Source organism: Manacus vitellinus, unplaced genomic scaffold (genome assembly GCF_001715985.3).
Source record: "Manacus vitellinus isolate BGI_N305 unplaced genomic scaffold, ASM171598v3 scaffold_5_pilon, whole genome shotgun sequence".
Classification (NCBI taxonomy): Eukaryota; Metazoa; Chordata; class Aves; order Passeriformes; family Pipridae; genus Manacus; species Manacus vitellinus.
Window position 1 is genome coordinate 3,178,019 of NW_021940682.1, and position 6,333 is coordinate 3,184,351.

Consider the following 6,333-nt stretch of genomic DNA (forward strand, 5'->3'; position numbering starts at 1 on the left):
CATAGCCTTCCCGGCACTCGCATTTGCCGTCTCTGCCTGGACCACCTGCCAAAGCCTCCTCATTAGTCGGAACAACAACTGGGACTAGTTTTTTCTATCCCCGCCCTATTGTGCTTGCTACAGTTCTAAGCTTCGGGATCGCTCCCTGCCCCAATCTCGCTTTCTCTGTCACACGCATTCCCGCTGTATCAGGCACAGGCAACACTTTTTTCTTGACCTCGGCAGCCAGTTCCGTCGCCGTGGTAACGGCCGTCCCTCACCGCCCACCGTACTAGCTTTCTGCTCTCTTTCTCGATATACTGCCCAGGCTATATCTAATAGTTCATCAATGTCTCTTTCACTACCACCTGCCTTTTGCAATTTCCTCCTTATGTCGTTTGTGGACTGTCCCACAAACAGGTATACCAGATATTGCTTTCCCTTATCTGATTCTAAATCAATATCACTATATTTTCTAACAACATCTTTCAATCTGTTCAAAAACTCTGTGGGCGACTCATTTGCTTTTTGCCTGGTTTCACACATTTTAACCCAACTCATTTCTCTTCTTTTTTCCTCTACAACAGTACAGCCTGCAGCAAACTTTGGGGTCTCTCTTACACTCGGGGCATGCAGCTGCGTTCTTACAGCTCTCATATCGCTATCACCACCGATAGAATCAACTGCCTGAGCACCCATCCGTGGTGCTGGGCTGCTCGCTCTCACAAACACCTCTACATTTGGGGCCGTCGCCCCCCCTGGGGCTGACGCCTTCTCTTCACTGCTACTATCTGAATCAGCGACTCCTACGCCTGCCGCCGTCTCTACACTGGCCAAATGCTGCGGCACTTTCGCTGTGACTTCTAAAATCTCTTTTGTTTCTACAACAGATGCCGCATCTATAATAACTTTCTCTGATGTTACCAGCCAAAAGCAATCTTACTAAAAGCTGACTTTTCAGCCTTCACTGTTACTGATACAACTATCAACTTTAGCTGTTACTAGTTTCTCTACTTTCGAGCTCACTTCTGCTGTTGCTGTGACAACTTTGTCTGCCCCGGCAAAGCTGCCAGCTGCTGCGGAGCTACAGAGTGCTTCCCTGCTCGCGGGAACAGGCAGGGCAGACCCCACAGCCATTGCCCCTGTGGGGCCAGGAGTTTCTCTTGCTGTTACTCCTGTTGCAACGAAAGTAGATGTTATTTCCGGGCTAGCCAGCTCCGCAGCATCTGCATAACTCTCTGCCGCACTGCAAGCAGCTTCAACAAAGGCCGATCTTATCTGCACCTCTGTGCGTACTCCAACTAAACGGACAGGACTCGCTCTCGCTGGACCTGAGCTAACTTCTCCAGAGACTTTAATTTGCCTAATCCCTCCCGGTGCAGCCAGATCCACACCAGGGGGTCCACCAATGGCTCCTTCCTGTTCAGCAGGAGCCGGTCCCGGTGCCTCTCCTCCTGCAGCTCCATCCTCTCCTGGGCTGTTTCCTCTCCCATCGGGTGATATTAACACATTTAAATCACCATTCCCCGTGTTTTTAAATAAGACTCATGGGACGGGGTGTTACAGCATTTACCTTAAAGGTGCCAGATCTGCTGGAACTCTGCAGCGACCCTCTTCAGCTTCCCAGGACTGCCAGGCCTCTCCATACTTATACTTCTCCCAACGTCCACCATACCACAGGGGCTTAAACCTTTTTGCCTGCTTGATAGCAGCACAGGTTTCACAGTCACGGATAACCTGAGAGATAATATCTTTCGCTAAATCCACCCCTCGGTCTTGTGCCCATCTATGAGTGCCGTCTCGGCCCTGATGACCTGAAGCATCATGAGCCCATCGAGCTAGGAACAACTCTCCCTTCTGCTGCCAGTCTAGGTCTGCTTGCGAGACCTTGACCTGTGCAGCTCGGTCTGCCTGTTCGTTATTAGCATGTTCCTCATTAGCTCGCTTCTTGGACACATGGGCATCCACATGGCGGACTCTTACATTTAGTTTCTTCGCTCTGGCAGCAATGTCTTGCCACAGATCAGCAGCCCAGATGGGTTTCCCTCTACGCCTCCAATTCATCTTTTTCCATCGGTCTAGCCATCCCCATAGGGCATTGGCTATCATCCACGAATCGGTGTACAGGTAGAGCCTTGGCCATCCTTCTCTCTCTGCGATATCCAGTGCCAATTGGACCGCTTTGAGTTCTGCAAACTGACTCGATTCGCCTTTACCTTCAGTGGCTTCCGACACTCGTCGGGTGGGAATCCAAACAGCTGCTTTCCACTTCCGGCCCCTCCCTACAATACGGCAGGAACCATCGGTGAAAAGGGCATAGCGTCTTTCTTCATCTGGCAGCTCATCATATGGCAGAGCTTCTTCAGCTCGACTCACTGGCTCTTCTTCTTCTTCTGCCAGACTGAAGTTCCCACCTTCAGGCCAATTGGTTATGATTTCCAAAATGCCAGGGCGATTCGAGTTCCCGATTCGGACACGTTGCGTAATCAAAGCAATCCACTTGCTCCACGTGGTGTCGGTGGCATGATGCGTAGAGGGCACCTTCCCTTTGAACATCCAGCTCAACACTGGTAATCGGGGTGCCAGGAAGAGAAGAGAGCGAACTCTCTTATCAATGCCTTATTTACACCCTAGGTTACATAAAGGAATAGCATGAAATACTTCCTTGGTCACCTTCCCAGTTCCTTCCTGGTTACAAGCTGGTTTCCAGGAAGGCCTAGACTGAAACCATCACACAGGGGTAGTTTTAACTCGATCTTTTCCTCCTTTTTCTAACTCTACTTCTGATTTTTCTGCCCTTTCTGAGCTTTCGTTTCTCTTCTCTCCCCTCAATCCAGGGCGTGTTATCAGAAACATAAACAACTCTGCGTACCTGATCTCTTCCCATTTTTGCTCCGCATTGAGGAGTGAAATTAACTTCAATACCGTGTCTAGCTCAGAAGAGCCGAATTCTGGCCAAGTCACTCCTTTCATCTGCCCAAATAACGGTCATACACTTACAGATAGCCTACACAGTTCTTCCTTCTTTAAAGTTGTTTCAGAACCAGTTAAAGTCTTCCAATACTTCAAAACCATTCTCAGGGGGGATTCTTTAGGGATCTCAACTTTTGAATCCACACAACCCATGATTATAAAATACAAAACAGACCACAGTCACACGCTGGGATTTGAACCTGTTTCCTTACAGTTACCAAGCTGTTCCTGTTATCTCTCAGCTATTCTTACTGAGTCACACCGACTCCAGAGCCCCACCGGCTCTTCCACAGCGTCAGAGCACCGGAATGTCGCTGGGTACCTCTCGAAAGGTCTCGGTCGGAAGGGGGAAGAACGACACACAACACACATGAGGGTAGTGAGACAAAGAGATGTCTGCCTGCTCAGCGCAACCTTGGCACATCCTCGGGGTGTAGGAAGATGGTAAAAAAGCAGTCCTTTAAATCAATTATTATTAGCGGTCAATATGCTGGGAGCATAGCATATCCTAGCTGCAACACTCCCATCGATTCTATGATTGCGTTTACTGCTCTTAAATCCTGTAGCATTCATTTGCCACTTTTTTGGGGGATGCAAAACACAGGAGCATTCCAGGGACTGTTTGTTGGCACAATGTGTCCTGCTTCTAATTGCTCTTTTACAAGCTTTTGTGCCCAAGTACATCCCCAATGAACAAGGAATTGGAGCGATAAAGAGAGCTACTTTGGCTAATTGTCCCTCTGGTCCCAAGACAGTGAGTATTTGAGCACTCTGTCTGGGCCTTTGTGTGCCTCCCACCCCCTGAATGGTTGCAGCTGGGCAAACAGTAGACCAGTGAAGTGGCCATTCTGAGTCTTTTATGATGGAAACATCAGCCCCAGAATCCGCAAGGCCTGTAAATCTGTGCCCATTAATCTGGCACGTCATGAGCAGCTGAGTGGCTGTGATGGCTGCTGCCCAGTAAACCTGTGGGTGTCCCCATGCTACCAAAGGCCCCTGAACCCCGCTCCCTCCCCCCCTCCCCTGCAGGCGACACACTGTAGAAGGGGATTAACTGAGCAATCTTCTGTCCCTTTGGGATGAAACAGGGGGGTGAAGGGGTCCATGCCATCATTAGAATCTCGCTATGAGAATCTGAGTCTATTACTCCAGGCAGCACAAACAAACCCATTCCGATGGTAGAGGATCTTCCAATCAGCAGTGCGTGTACCCCTGGGCTAAGGGGACCCCAACGCCCAGTCGGGATTAGCACCACCTCAGTGGAAGTTATGAAGACTGTGTCCCTGTTGGATAGGTCCAGCCCAGCGCTAGTTGATGTGGAGAGGCACAGATTGCTGGCTGATGGGGGGGGGGCACAAATTGCCAGCCTGTTCCCCTGTGTTGCATGTGTTTGCTGTATCGGGGCGTATGACAGCGCCCCTCGCCTCCAGTTTTTTGGCACCCTCCTTGCTTTGGGGTGCTTTCGGGGTGCCACAACTAGGGGTTTCCTAGGGCAATCCCTTTGGAAGTGATCTGGGGCCCCACAAATGTAGCAACCATTTCTGGGTCTGGCCCCCTCCTGTGTTCTTAATTGGGCACTCAGTGCTACTGCCAGTAAATCTGTTTGGTGTGTTAAAGAACCCACCCCTTGGCAGGCACGAACTAATTCTGAGATGCTACAAGTTTCCCTTTTAGGAAGGGTTTGCAGAACTCTTTTACAATCAACATTAGCGTTTTCGAAAGCCAGTCTTCTGCTAAGGATTTCCCTGGCTTCCTCATTTTCAATCTGCCTATGTAGAGCAGATTGCAGCCGATCTAGGAATTGTGTGTAAGGTTCTGTTGGGCCCTGTATTATTTTTGTAAATGACAAGTTTGTGTCTTTGTCTGATGTGGGTAGTTTTCTCATTGCTCGCATTGCATGCTTTGCTATGACTTCGTATACTTCTCTATTGTACCCGGTTTGTGTGTCTATGGAACGATAGTTCCCATCTCCTGTGAGCTGGTGTGCTGTTACCCCTGCTTGTGGGTCATTAGCATAAGCAGAGCAGATTTCTCTAAAATCGTTCAGCCATACATTATACTGTGTGTTAGTGAGGTTTATTTTCAACAGGGTTCTCCAGTCATGTGGCATGAAAATGTATGTGGAGCTTGGTGTTTCTAAAAATGCAAGTGTGTTAGGGGAAGATACACCAGTTTCTCTTATCAGCTGTCTCAGCTCTTTGGTTAGTTCATGTGGCAAGGGCTGAAACCTGCAGTTTTGGCGTGGACCGATAATTACGGGACATGCACGTAACACTTGTAAGTCCCCAATTCGCAATGTCTCCTCTCTGCACAAACCCCATCTATCAATCAATCCCTCTCCGTATGTAGCTTCGTCCCCTCGAGGCAGAGCTATCCCGAAATCTCCCTCCTCATCCCCCCATTCCTCCCATTCCCCCCCCTGCAGCTTCGGCGAAATCGGCTCCCCGTCCCTTCTCGCCGACGCGTCCCTTCCCGCCGACCCGTGTCCCTTGGGCTCCGGGTTCCCTTCCCCGTAGTGGAATCGTGAACGGCTCCACCCCCTCCCCCTGCCGGGTTTTGTGTGTTTAAACTGCGGCGGGTAAAAGTTGGGCTGCTGCTCGCAGCGTGAGCGGGGGGGTGTGTGTTTGCTGTTCTTTGGTGTGCTCTGCTTAATGCAGACGTTATAGCTTGCCAGGCTGGGTAAGCATTGTTCGCTTGGGGGTCTCCCCCTTGAGCTTTGAGTTTTGTAAGGTTCCCTATTTTGTCCCAAATGTGGATGTGGAGGGCTTCAACCAGAGGCAGTTCTGGTACAGCTACCTTAATGAACCGTACCAACTCTGTTCATTCAGCCTGTGTAACCTGTATGTAACAAGGCTTCAGCAGTGTAGCTAATGCGCCTGTGTCCTGTGAGAGCTCGGTGGGGAAGAAGTTTCCCTGTTGCTGGGTATCTGCCAAAGGTCCTCGGTCCGAGGGGGGAAGAAGACACACAACACACACGAGGGAGTGAGACAAAGAGATGTCTGCCTGCTCAGCACAGCAGGCAGCCTTTTATTAGGTTCTCCTACTTCTACTTTCCTGTGGGAATCTGAAGTCTCAGACTTTCTAAGTGGGTGATAGTACTTGTTTGAGTCTGGTCCCCTGTGGTCACATCAGCAATCTGGGCAATCAGTTCAGCTTTGTTATGTACAGCAGCTGTTTGTGAGCCAGTGTCAGCATCGAGGTAACTCACCGGCAGCTGCCACTGCCCATTAGGTTTACGGACAGACCATACTGTCCATGGTGCCTGGAATTCTGCAATTTCTGGGGTAATGTTTTCACGTGTTCCTAAAGGGAGTGGGTGGGGGTTTACATTTGTTATTTTAGAAGGAGGCAGACTTGGAGCAGTTTGCAACAGACGGACAG